Source organism: Neophocaena asiaeorientalis, unplaced genomic scaffold (assembly GCF_003031525.2).
Source record: "Neophocaena asiaeorientalis asiaeorientalis breed wild unplaced genomic scaffold, Neophocaena_asiaeorientalis_V1.1 scaffold317, whole genome shotgun sequence".
In the NCBI taxonomy this organism is placed as follows: Eukaryota; Metazoa; Chordata; class Mammalia; order Artiodactyla; family Phocoenidae; genus Neophocaena; species Neophocaena asiaeorientalis.
The window spans coordinates 1,095,153-1,109,669 of record NW_020173114.1 but is presented as its reverse complement, the minus strand read 5'-3'; positions in this window follow the sequence as shown (position 1 = coordinate 1,109,669).

Sequence of the window (14,517 nt, the reverse complement as noted above, 5' to 3'; positions counted from 1 at the left end):
CATTTCAACTCCTATTAACCATACTATTACGTTTACACAATTGGTAATTATAATTGTCTGCAGTGCTTTAAGTTGATTGCATAAGTTAAAAATAAATAAACACATATATAATATCATTGTAATGTACATATCATTCTCCACAGATCTAAGTGAAGTGATTGGATCCACAGAGAAGATTATGTTAATCTATGTCACTTAATTTCTACCACTTGATGGAGAATGTCTATTCTAAGCAACAGTAGCAAATGGATTCTTATTTCTTAGCCGTGCACCTCAGAGTGTGTTTGTTATTAGGACTATGGCTTTCACTGCATCTGTTTTATACTATAACTGCTAAATGCCTATATTTTCCTCACCGAGAAAGGGAAAAAACACAGGATTTAATTCTATCAATTTTTGAATAGTGTGGTTTGTAATAGAATTGGCTTGCTTATTAAAGACCTTCTTCACATAGCATTCTCACCAATTTTATTCATTGCTTATTAGGCTTGCTACACAGCTATCTTCTCTTTTTGCTGCCCTGTATTGGTACTAGTGTGCTTCAATTCCATTTTTTTTTTTTTTTTATACTTTTCAGGATTTCCGTTTTGTTTTGCTGGAATACATCCTCAATTTTGGGTGAGATTTCCAATAGGATTGATAGTTACCTGCTAGCTTTCATTCCTAATGAAAAAGCGTGATGTCAATCTTATTTTTGATCCTTTGTAAATAATTGATTCTTTTCCCTCTGGGACATCTTAGAATTTCTCATTGCTCTTAAGTTCTGAAATTTCATGAAAATGCATCTAAGTCTTTGTTTCAAATTGCCTAATCAATTATGCCTTTAGCCCAAATAAATCTTCTATAATTTATTTGATTATATCTCCCAACTGTGGAAAAGAACATAATATTTTTTTCTGGAATTCTAATTAGTTATTTTGGTCTATTCTGGATTGAACTTTCGTGTCTTTTATATTGTCTCATGGTTTCTATTCTCTTATTACTTAGTTCTGGGAGATTTTTCTCAATTTTGTCTTCCAAATCACCCAAATTCATTTTCAACCATGTTCATTCATTATTGGATTCTTCAACTGATTTTTTTAAGTTTTAGAAGTTTTATTTAATTTTTGAATAATCTGTTCAACTTCCTTATTACTTCTCTTTTAGAGTGGTCTAAATGTACTCAGGGATGTAATACCTTCTTGACTATCTCCCAAGATATGAATTAGATTTTCCTTTAGGCTCTCTTCTGTAGCTTATCTTAGTTCTATTTCCCTAGAATTATTTGTTCTATTTGATTACTTTGGGTAACCCTCTTTAATGCTATTGGTTAGGTAACTATTAACATGAGTAAATGAGGACCATGTAATTAGCATAAATTGATGGCAAGGTTTTTGTTGTCACTCCTCTATTTGATTTACCAAAGGACTCTTCTTCTTCCTGGTAAGGCTGAAAGGGGTCTGTGCTTGTAACCATCAGGCTTCCCTGTGGAGTGTGGGTGGAGATAGGCAAGCAGGTCCAGTACTCCCAACCATACCACTGAACGGGAGAGTTTACTCTGGGGCCACAGTAAAGTGCTTTCTCTATTTCATTCTTGTGCCAGCCTGGAGCACTCTTTCCTCCCATCCCCCAGCTCCACCCCTGCTTTGGACTGTTCTGTGGGTTGAGAGTTATCTCCAGCACAGGTCTCTTTCTTTAATCCCAGTCTCCCAGTAAAGACCCTCTGAGGTAAATCTAACACTTTGTTTAGAAATCAGTTCCTAAGTACTCAATTAAGATGGAGGCAAATGCTACTCTGTACCCTGGTGGAGGCATCAACAGCCCCAGCTGCTTTATAGACATTCCTTTACTTAAGTGTCCTGAACTATGCACCAAAGTGCATTTCTGATCTTCATGCCTGCCAGCTCCAGAACTGAATCTTTCTGAGGTTCCTCGGGAAGAATGTCTCCCATCTCATTAGACAGTAATCAGCATGAGATCAAAGATCGACTCTTATTCCCATTATGTACCCAAAGTCTATAAAATCATCTAGTATATGATTGGCACTCAATAAATATTTGTTGAATTAATGAACAAATATATTAATTGATTTTGAAATATTCCTTTTGATATATTTTTTTTATTTCAATGAATCTTCTGAAATGTGGATAGGTGCTCAGATCATCATTTTCAAATTGATGGAATTTTTAATGTCATTAAAATTATAACTGTGAACATTATATACAAAGTTTATGATATAATATTAACATAAAAGAATCAAAACCCTTAACTGTTTATATACTATGATTACCACTTATAAGGTACTACTCAGTTTGTGTATTTGTATGTGTGTGTGTGTGTGTGTGTGTGTGTGTGTGTGTGTGTGTGAGTGTGTAGACAGGCACTAGGAAAAACATAACATAAATGGGAATTTAATTTAATTTGTTCAGTTTCTAAGGATTTCGGTTCATGTTTTCTTCTTATTTCAATTTACTGTAATATTATTTATTCTATAATAAAAATATCAAACTAAATTAAATGCCACAGGAAAGAGATGCCACAGTCTTCTTGGGTGATGTAACATGAAAAAGATATTTTACCCTGACAATAAGAAAAGCCTTCTAGTATCCAATCTAAAGCCTTTCTTTGTCATTTTTGTTTAAGTTGCCTTCCCATTCATGACCTTTACAACTGGTCTTGCCATATTGACCCTACCACCCTTTCTGATAATTCAATATTATCTGCTTAGGTAATCATTATACCTATTCACTAAAGAAATTTTAAATCAATATTCCTAGGTATTGTGCTAAAATCTGGGGATACAAAGATAAATAAGAGTCTGTATGATTTTAAGATTATAGCCTAGGTGATTCTTCAATGGAAATTCAGAAGGGTCCTACAGTCATTCTCTGTGTATTTGCTGCCTTTTAGAAACTCTCCCCAACCTTCACTATGTCTATTCTCGTAGATCTAATTATAATTAATGAAAGTCTAATTTTGTAATTTCCAAGGAAAAAGTGCACAGCAAAGATAAGACGAGCAGGGAAAGGGAGAGGGGAACTAAAAGAACAAAAAAAATGGAGAAATAAAAGCAATAATAGAAATTATTTTAATGAGTCAAGGCATAGAGGGAAAATTGAGAGAAAGAGTATCTTTCTTGGTCAAATATGATCAAAACAATGAAAACTCACCATATATGCCTTATCACATTGCAAATTATATACTCTCATTTTATTTCCACATTCTTATGAATGTTTCTACTTACTTTGTGGAGTCATTCACTTGTTTCTGTATATTGCTTTGTGCCATTATTTCTAGGGCCACCTATGTGCTATATGAGAAAGTTCAATACATTATCTTTAAAGGAAGAGTAAAAGGTGGTTTTGATTGAGAGGTTAAGGGGCTTTTCTATATTAAGGTTCACAATTTTATCTCATAAATTTTATGATATCTATTTTGGCTCCCACAGAAGTGTGATCTCTAACTTAACTAAGTTCTCCATCAATGAGCCTTCCAGAAAATTAAGCTATTGCAGTAGACAAGGGATTGATGTACTTTTAATGGAATTTCCTTGTGGATTTTTGCCTCTACCATAAGCTCAGTTGGTTAAAGAGCATCTCTATCCATTCAGTTCCTCATGCCAGAAACCTGGGAGTCATTCTTGACAACTGCCTCTCTCTCCATCCCTCTATCCTATACATCACAGGTCTTATTGATCCTACTTTCAAAATGGATCTTGATTCCTTCCAGTGCTCTTTGTTTCCACTGTCAGCATTCTAATACTGACTTAGACCTTGATCATCTCACACATGGATCACTGAAATCACTTCCTAATTACACTTTGAGCTGTCTCTCTTGATCCCTTCAATCCATTTTCCATGCAACCATAATGGCAGTGTCTTTAAAAGCTCGAATTTAACCACATGGCTTCTCTGCTTAAATCTCTTCAATGACCTCCTGAAACAAAACCCTAAATCTTTACAATCCTCTCCATGAAATGGTCTCTGTTAATCCTACTGCTCTTCTTTTGGTGAGTAAAAGAGCTCTTTTCTGCTTCAGCATTTTGTATATATCCTTTTCTTCCATTTTATTACTTGACTAAATGCAATGTATGAGTCAGACTTCTGATTAACTGTCATACCTCAGAGAAGTATTATTGGACTCTCTCCCATTTCCAAAGGTTCCCACATGGTAAGTATGTTATAGTTAGCTATTTTTGTTGTTATTTGTTTAATGGCTATCTCTCCCACAAAACCTTAAGCCGCACGAGGGCACAGATCAGATACATTTTGTTTGTTACTGTATTTTCAGTAACTAGAATGGTGCCCCACTTAAAGTAGTTGCTCAGAAAAATATTTTGGTGAGTAAATGAATAATGACCATCCTTGGTCTGGCAGAGGTAGCAATGGCAAATTAGGCCTGGTCTGTAAGCCATCGGTCAGTTCAGTCTAACAGAAACTGTCCTGGATGTCTCTTTCTCAAGCTGTTTTGAATATTTACCTAGTCAGAACCATGGTCATTCTGGTCACAGAAAGGTTTTTCTGAAATTAGAAGAAAGTTCCTCAAACAATCTGGAGAAGTAAACTTAGCATTTCAGCATCAAAATAAGGAAAGTGACCCAATCCAATAAAGTAGCAGATGCCTGTTTTTGTCTTTTAATTCAAAAGACAGCATGCATGGGTAATATATAATAAGCATTCATCAGTGTGCTAATAGTGTTTGAAATTCTATTAGGTGACATGATGAGAAAGCTCAAGATAGATGGAGTTGTTATATATATGCTGTCTTGACTGTGCCTGCCAGAGCCTTTAAAGTCGGTTTAGTGGTCTATTAATGTGTCCATTATAAACCCAATTTCTTACCTTAGTCATTTTAAATCTCACCTGTCTAATAACTTAGTATATGTTATTAGCCTAAATTCAAACATTTTATATCAACTATAATTCTTAGTTGTTAAACCGGTTTTGACTTATTGGTGCCACATTAAAACCTTAATAGGTAGAAGAGTTGGCTATCATAACAATTTGGAGTAAGAGAAGTCAGGAGTGAGCACTGTTTCCAGACACCTGAAAAGCTATGAATGAGTCCCCTTTGCTTTCTACTGCATCTTCCCACCCCTGATGATTTTGTATTCTCCAAGTTTCCCAAGCCAGTCCTAACTGGATCCAAACAGGAGCCATTAAACCTGGCATGGCTCTAGGGAAACACCTTCCAGAGTTTCATAGGGGAATTTTTCCCCAGGAGCAACCAGTCAATGGTACAAAATGTTCTTGCTTCAGAGGGATAGGCCTGAGGCCATCCTCAGGGAGAAAATCGATTCGCCAAGACTTCTGAGTACTCTGCGGCCCTGTGGCATTTCAAACTCTTCTTTACATTTTAACCTTATGCATGAAAATCCACCCTCCACCAATTTGTATGTCTTTTCTATTTCTTAGCAGCACCCTAAGCATCACACCCTGGATTGCAAAGTCAGCTCCCCCGCCCCTTAAAATGGACTCCTAGGAACAGGTCTTGCATTGTAAACCTGCAGCCAAAAGTCAGCCAGGCCAACATGTGTCGAAAGTGCTACAGGATCAGATGTCTACATTCCTGGACTCTTGAAACTGTTTATCCTCCTTGCCTACCTGCAAAGTCTCTGGTGCATCCTGTGTGTCTTTGAGTGCTTCTCCCCTCTCTAACTGAGAGAAGCAAAGCCTTCTGGGGACCAATAAAGCTGCTTTAGGAAGGCAAGAAACAGATGGAAAGTAAATGGGTTCAAGTGCTCCAGGGACCCAAGTGCTGCAGCAGAAGGCAGAAACAGAGCATCTAAACAGCAAAAGAGTATTTGATTTTTGTCTTTTAAATTTTGCATTGGGGCAGAGAAAGCATCATGGTGAAGAATCAGAGGTTCTCTCCTTCGTGCAAATGACACATAGACTGGATTCTGGTTAAAGCCAATTGCTCACTAGATTCTAGAGAAAATTTACTGACGGCTCTGTGTGCAGGGTGAAATGTAGGTTCTAAATTTGATTCCTGGCAAAGCAATTTTTCTCCTACTTTGAGAACTATTTCACTGGGGGAAGAGTATCTTTGAAAGACTAATGAGTTTGAAGTCAGACTTGGATTCTGATCCTGAATTCAACACGTGCTATCTGTCTGATCCTGGCTAGGTCACTTAACATCCCAGAGTCTCGGTTTTCTCAATTCTAAAATAGGGATAATAAAACCTGTAGTGGAGAGCTTTTGGAAGTAAATAGATATAAAAGTAAATAGATATACGTGGCAAACTGTTACTATAACGAGGGCAAAACACACTTAATGTCTGTAGTTCCCTGCCCCATGCTTTCAGTTAAATGATTGATATTCTCTGTGATATCAACCCCCTTCACCACCCCCTTTTCATAATTCTCACCAATTGCTAAGTAAAAGTTGCTTTAGATACCACTCCCAGGCCCTGATCCCTTGTTCTCCTTTATATCTTTGCAGCTTTAATCCATGAAGCCAATATAATTTAGAGTACAGGGAAAATCCAACCAGCAATATGGCATAAGGTGAGCTCATAAATTTGGGAGAATGAATTTTGCCAAGAAGTCAAGAGCCTTAGTAAATGGTGTTCTTGCCAAAATATGCTGCTTTCCAGGAAGCAATCAATGATAGATAGTGATTACTGGGTTCTCACTTTGGGCTAGGTACTTTTTTAAGTGCTTCTCTTGAATGTAATAATTTAATCTCCTCCCCTCCCCAAATGCTAGGAGGAAGATCCTATTTTTACTCTCATTTTGCAGATGAGGAAAGTACAACACAGAGAGATTGAGTGACTTGTCCACAATCACACTGATAAAAAAGAGAGACCTGGCAAGTTGACCAAGGTTAACTGTCTCCAGAGCTCAGGTACTTGACCACTAGGAAGTGCTGTCACTTGAAACAGAGAGAGCAGACTTGTCCTGTTCACCTGGACATTCTAGCTAAGTATAAATCTAGCCTCATGCAGAGTAACAGGTCCAGTATAATTTTACTGATATACTCTCTGCACTATAACTTGTATACAATGGCTTGGGGTGACCAGGAGCATATCTGCTGAGGTTTACTGCCTGGCAGTCTAAGATTTATAAACTACATATGGTGGTGGTATGTTTTTAACATGCCCCTCATGTATATTTTCTCAGTGAGATAGCTAGTTTCTCAAAGGTTTGTGTACAGCATTTAATTTCTCTTGCATATCCCTTATTCATAAAACTTTGGGGATCAGTAAGTGGTTTTGTTTGATTTTCAGCAGCTCTGCACGGTGGTCACAGTGATATAGACATTCAATGTACATTTATTTATGTATGTATGCATTTATGTATTTATTTTTATTGAAGTATAATTGATCTACAATCAGTGCACATTTCTTGAGTGTTCACCATCAGAAAAGGCCAGCTCTAGGTACTGTAGGGTACAAAGGCAAATAAGACACTGATCTTCAGGAACTCACAGTATAGTGGAAATTAAGTTAAACAATATGTCACTAGGGGGGTGGAAAATCACGTGGAAGAATCTAGAATGGCTCCTTGGGGAAAATAGGATTTGACTGAACTTTGCAAAAAGCAATAGAATTGAGAACAATATAGAGAGCAAAGAAATTCCAAGAATTTTCACCCTTGCAGGTGAACAGGGGTAGAAATTTCCGCCTAAGTTGATGCACCCATTATAAGAAAAAGTTTTTTCCTATTTCTGTCCTAGAACTTTAACCAGGATAATTTGTTCTTCCAAAAAAATTCTGTAGTATTTAAGAAAAGAAGAACGGGCCATCTCACGATTTATCAATACTTGGAATGAAGATAGGGAGGACTAAATTATTAAATCCTTTGTATGTGTGAAACAGAATGCTAAATGCTTTAAAAGTTGTATTATTTAATCCTCACATAAGTTACAAATGAGGAAACTGAGTCTTAGAAAGAAAAAAAGTAACTTTCTCATCATCATGCAGATAGTAAGTGGCAGAGCAGAAATTCAAACCCAGGTCTGTTTGACTCCACAGTCCACACACTAATAAAAAATATACCTCATTCTGTCAAATTATCTGAGCCTCATCTTGCTATGGGTTCTTGTTTATTCTTCTCTGTGAACACTGCATTTATAGAAAAAAAAAAAAAGCCTAAGTTCACTTTTATTCAATGTGCATCAAAGTTTCACATTAACTGCCTATTTTTCTTTTCTTTTTCACACAGAAGTTTTTTTTTAGCTAAAACTTTTCAACCTTCTGTGATCTCTTTATAATTCCCTTTAGGATGCATAATTGTGCTCGATCCATTTGTTAGAGGCTTTTGAAGTGTTAAAAAAAACTACATTAAAATTATTTTTTTTCAGGTTTTATGTTAATGAACATAGGTGCTATTCAGAGCAAAGTCAGGGTGTCAAGGAAACTTTAGTTAAAGTTATTCATACATAAACTAAAAAAGGAAACATCTTTAGTGGAGGAAAAATACATTTACTGAGTAAGTACGGCACACAATTCCTCCTTTCAAAAATGTCAGCTCTTATTGAACCTCCATTCTAGATATCTTACAATTACTTTGTCAACAGAAGGTAGAGTAGTGATGGATGACGCACTGGTTCTTGAAACCAAACTTTCTGCGAGTTACTTAGGCTGAAACTAAGTGCTTTTACATTCCAGTCTTATTGATGATAGTGGTTTTATATTTATCACCCTGTCATTTCAGTTGACTGTATCAGGCTCTTCCCTGTAAGAATATGGACACTAATGGAGGTGTGTCCTTAGTGCTGGGAAGGGTCACAGATTCATTCTGCTAACACAGTCAGGGCACAGACTTCCCATGGAAGCTCGGAGGCAGCTTTTCCCATTTCAAAAAGAGATCAGCAAAAAGTGCCTTAAAAGGCATTTGGCAATTGTCTTCTTACTAGCTCTCTTTTGACCATGACCCATTCTTGTGGCACTGCACACAGAGACGTTTGGCTCTCACTAATGGCGCGTTATTATTTTGCAGGCTCTTCTACAATAGGAAGAATTCTACCAGGACCTTGGCAAGTCCAGGACCTGATTGCAGCACTTTATTTATAAGAAATTCTGTCAAGAATCAATAATAGTCTTGGGTCTCAAGTTCTTTCTTTAATAATACTTTGATATGATTTGTCACAAGCTAACCCAGAGTACCCACCAGATTTTATTACTTACCTTGCAGCACCGTGTCTTATCTTTGAGTCATGAGATCAGCCATGGGGAGACCTTTAAAAGGCTGTATTCTTTACTGTTTGGTTATTACAGGAAGTCTGTATGACTCAATAATACCTTTTATAGGGTGTGCTGTCACATCTTCTCACAGATGTTTAACCCCAGTGTAGATATACTGGAGGCCCGGAGGCCATTTTAGTGATATGGACATTGTTTTTCATGATTGGATGCCTTGATGTATACAAAAAAGCACAATGAAAACAAAACCAAAAACACTACCACCTTAAGGAAAAATGTTGACTGATTTCCCCAGCCTGACTTTTCTGACTAGAGCTCAAACTAACTGTCCATTTTGACAGAGATTTTGTTTAGAGTCCAGAGTGTTAGGTTTTTATTACCTGAAAGCAGCAGAAATTTAGAGGTCAATTTAGATTCCTTTCCTGTGTGTGATCAGCTCCTCGGGTTTCACCGTACATCTCAATAAATGCGATCCTCCTACAGCAGTAGCGCGCTGTACAGGAATAGCTGCAAATATATTTTGTACTGCTCAGCCACGGAATTCATACTGTTACAGCTAATGCCTGTTTGTAAATGCTTGTATCATTACATGTTGTATTTACAAAACTGTATATTGTCAGCCTAGGGTTTCGTCTCTCCAATCTGTTTTTTCTTCCTTGAAGGAAAATAGCAGAAAATGTACTAATACTCACTGTAGACAAAACACACACATACACACATACTCAAACACACTCACAAGCAGACACACACACAAACCAGGATTTCAAAATGGTAATCATTTTGAATTTTGAAATTAGAGGAAATGAGGGAGAAACACTCCTTGGAAAGTTATTATTTTAAATCTTTCATCTGTCTCCAAATTGGTACTAATTTTCAATGTAGATTTAAGAAAATTGTTGGTATGTGAGCAAACATTTTATTCAAAAGTTTTCTGTTTTGTTCCCGCGGCTGCTGCAGTTGTTGCCCAAGGGGAGTATCCTTACCAGGCCAGCTGGTTTCTCTAGTAGTTCGAATCCTGGCTGACCACGTACAGGGCCTGAGCAGTGACGCTCTGCCTGGGTTCAGCCTGGAGCACACTGTCACTGCCCAGAGGACATCCCGGCTTTATTTTCTTGAATAGTCCAGATAAGAAGAGGCAGCAGACCCAGGAGGCCACAGTGGCTCCAGCTGCTGGCTATGGCTGTGATGCGCTGCCCTGCAAACTTTGTCTCTCTCCTCTCTCTAGATCGGCATGCTTTTCAGTGCAGACTCAGGACACTTCCCGACGCCTGTTCACCTGCCTTCCTCAAACTGGGCTTATGCTGAAGCTAAGGCCAGCTGATGGGTGACACGTCTCTGCTCGCGGCACTGCCCTCCTCCTCAGCTTCCCCAATACTGAGAAGTGGTAAGAATGTGCAGTAAATTGCCTTGGACTTGACCCAAGAACCCTTGGTTACCTGTAGGACTGTGTCCAAGGGCAAGGAAAAGGAATCTATATTTGCTAAATACCTACCGTGTGCCAAAATCTGAGCTAGGCTCTCCATATACATTATAGCTCCTTTAATGCTCATATCATGCCCTCTGTGACAACAGATGAGCAGCCCTACATTCAGAGAGTAGAGAGTTTGCTGCCATGCAAATGAGAGTGTGGGAACCGGCCTACGGAGTGAAGGGTGTCAGATTCTAAAATTCCTACTTTCTCTACTCAAAACCATGCCACCAAATTGCCAAACTATGCAACTAGGCTCTTCCATGTTACCATCCACGTACCACTGTCCCTTGGGGATTCTCATAAGCCTACTTTCCAGCCCATTCCCCACATCATCCATGCCCTCTCTTCCTATCCAAATCCCAGCTCAGTCCTACGTCCCTATGAACGCTTCTTCAATGAACTTATTCAGGCCTTTGCTACTTTTCCAAACTTTTTATTTTGCAATAATTATAGATTCACATGTGATTGTAAGACCTAATGCAGAGAGATCCTCTATACTCTTCACCCAGTTTCCGTCAGTTGTTTAACTATAATACAGTATCACAAATGGGATACTGACGCTGTTGCATTTCACCAGCCTTATTTAGATTTCACCAGTTTTACATGCATTCATTTGTGTGTGAGTGTATGTATTTAGTTCTAGGCAATTTTATCACATGGGTAGATTCATGGGATTATCACCACAATTAAGATACAGAACAGTTCCATCACAGGATCCCTTGTGCTGCTGTCATATAATCACAGCCACCTCCCTACCTACCCTTACCAGCTCCTGGCAATCACTAGTCTGTTCTCCACTTCTATGTTGTTGTCATTTCAAGAATGTTATGTAAATGAAATCGTACAGTATATAACCTTTTGAGAGTAAACCTATTCAGTTTTGAAATTTCTACTTTTGACTGGAGTATATTTTGTGTGGAATCATTTATTTATTCAAAAATAATTGCAGGGGGCTTCCCTGTTGGCACAGTGGTTGAGAGTCCACCTGCCGATGCAGGGGACACGGGTTCGTGCCCCGGTCCGGGAAGATCCCACGTGCCGTGGAGCGGCTGGGCCTGTGAGCCAGGGCCGCTGAGCCTACGCGTCCGGAGCCTGTGCTCCACAACTGGAGAGGCCACAACAGTGAGAGGCCCACGTACCGAAAAAATAATAATAATAAATAATTGCAGGTCCCCTACAACATGCCAGGCACTTTGCGATACTAGACATACAACAATGAACCACACTGACAAACAGCTCTGTACCATATATTTGGTTCCTTATTTGTAGTGAAGTATACTGTTCGTACGGTATATTTCTGCTCTAAACTTTTATCTTATCAATAGATCTTATGCTCCCTGACAGCAGAGAGCTCATCACACAATTCTTCTGATTTTACATGAAAGGCCTAGAGCTGCAAACCTTTACTGAGCACGTAGAACTTAGACTTATGGTGCAGGGAGGAATCTGTGGAGATCATCTGGTCTGTTCTATGAAAAGAGCTTTAAGGGAAGTGACATTATTACTCTTTTAACACATGGGAAGGGCCTTGCACTAAACAATGACATGTAAAATAATTTAAACATATCAGTTCCTTTCACAATCCCTTCAGCCCTCAACACCTCTCACTCAGAGAGCTCACGCTGTCACACTCCCAACAGTGTAAGCTCAGCGTCTTCAATTTGCTATTGGCCTGTGTAACAGATGCACACCATCTTCTGAGTAAGATCTGCACATCACAAGAGAACAAGGCTCATCATTGTGCAAATGGCAGGCTTGTTTTACTCATGTATCATCCTTAGCTGTATCAAAACCAGGCTCCCTTTGTGATCACTGTTCAGTTCTTCTCGGTGCAGAGGGTAAAAGAACAAGTTCTTCCCTTCCTCTTAACCATGGAGATTCTGTGAGGACCTTCAGCAGGTCTTGTGATGATTCCTTCAATCTGGTGGAGAGGTGAGAAAAATGAACTCAGTAAGTTTTGTAAAGGTTGATTGGCTTCCAGAATTGGTCACCAGCAAGTTCAAGTGTACAGAAAACAAATTTCTAATGTGGAATGTGACTGTTATTATAGTTCTGTAGATTCCTGTTGAGCAATAAACCAAGAAGAGTGAGTTCTATTGTGAGCTGTTGTGTCAAAAATTTTGTGATTACAGAATTGAATTTCCCAGAAGTACATAATTGTTTAAATTGAGTTATTTTCCTCCTCCCCAATTACAAGTCTACTGTCTCTTTATTATATAACAATTGTTGACAAAGAATGTAAAGTTAAAAATCTCTTTGAAGGATGTTGTATTCAGTTTTCTGTGTAAGAGAACTTCTGAAACCCCCAGGATACATAGTAAATTGATTCCAAAATATGACCTTTGTCCTGATAGGATGCTCAGGAGGAGAATGCAGTTTTTATCTCAGCATCTTCAGAACACTGACTTGGCACAATAGTCCATTTGCTGACCCTAAAATGATAGAATGAATCCTTATAGCAAATGATACATTGGAAAGATGAGAACTGAAGTACTCCGTGAATTTGAAAAATGCCTTTATTCAATATGTCATCTGTTCAGAGGATTGAGTTGTTGGCACCAGATGAAGTAGATAAGCTTGCTGACAATGTGAAACATGTGGACTTTTTTATCTGGCTCTTGATGAATTAGCTGACCTTGCTGGTGCTGCCCAATGTGCATCTTTCTTAGGTTTTGTGTTTTAGGAATCACGATTTCATTGGAGGTGAAGTGATCTAGATTTGGCAATAAAGCATTTTCATGACCACTAGGGCAAAGAGGAAATTTTAGTACAACAAAATGGACTTATCCCATGATTCATTTGGGCATAGTTTCAGAAGACAACCAATCCTGAACTAGCCATCATCTTCCACACCTAACACTTTCACCATCTGTCCATCATTTGGGGAATCGAGTACAGAACCTATCAGAAAGTAGACTGCTCTATGGTGAAAGTCTACTTAGACTTCACAAGTTGCTTCAATCTGCTGTCTTTGGTTGTGATTGGGAAGGAATAAGCCATCTCTGTCATGACTGTGGGGGGATATTCCATTTTGTTAATTGACACGATTCATGAGTCAGATGAAAATATATTACTTTTTTTGCAATTTACATGAAGTACAATGAAGAAATGGTGCTCATTAATGAATTATTTAGCTCCCATAGGTTCTGGAAAGATTTGGGGAAGTAAGAATTTCCAGAACAATAAGCAAAACTAAAAAAGTAGTCTGAGATATTTTTTAACAAATTCTTTCAGTTGCTATTTAGAAGACAATAATTATAGCATTCCAGATAATTATCAGAGAAGATTTAATGGGAAAGGTAAAACATTTTTATTCATTAAGTTATCGTAATTTTGTCTTAGAAGGAATTTTAATATTTCTGCCAGGCCCCAGGAGGAAGATACTGAAAGAACAATAAAATGCTTACAAAAGTTATATCTGGAATTTACTGGATTATTACTAATTCAAAAAGAAACGAAATGTCTTTTAAGAATGAAGCAGAAGCCATGTTAACTGACGTTAATGTAGATATGATGAATGAAATTGTCTGAACAGATGACCTTGTATGGAGTTTGTGGAGTGTTGATGATGATGCCATCTCTATGCAGTTGATAGATTGAGAACATGTGACATGATGTGCCATGAGGGGGGAAATAAGCCTAGCAGAGTGGTGTTGCATGCCCTAAAATGGAATAGCAGGGGATTTGCTACTAGAAGTACAGTTTGGATTGCCAAGTTGCTTATTTTCACTCTAAACAATTGTAGGTGAGTCAGAATTTACCATCAGACTTCTGGTGGGTGCACTCTTCATGCCTTGTGATAGACATCCTATATTTCCAGATTCCTTATCAAGTAATTGGTTATGACTAACCTGAATGAATTTTTCTATCTTTTTTTTTTTTTTTTTTCGGTCCGCGGGCCTCTCACTGTTGTGGCCTC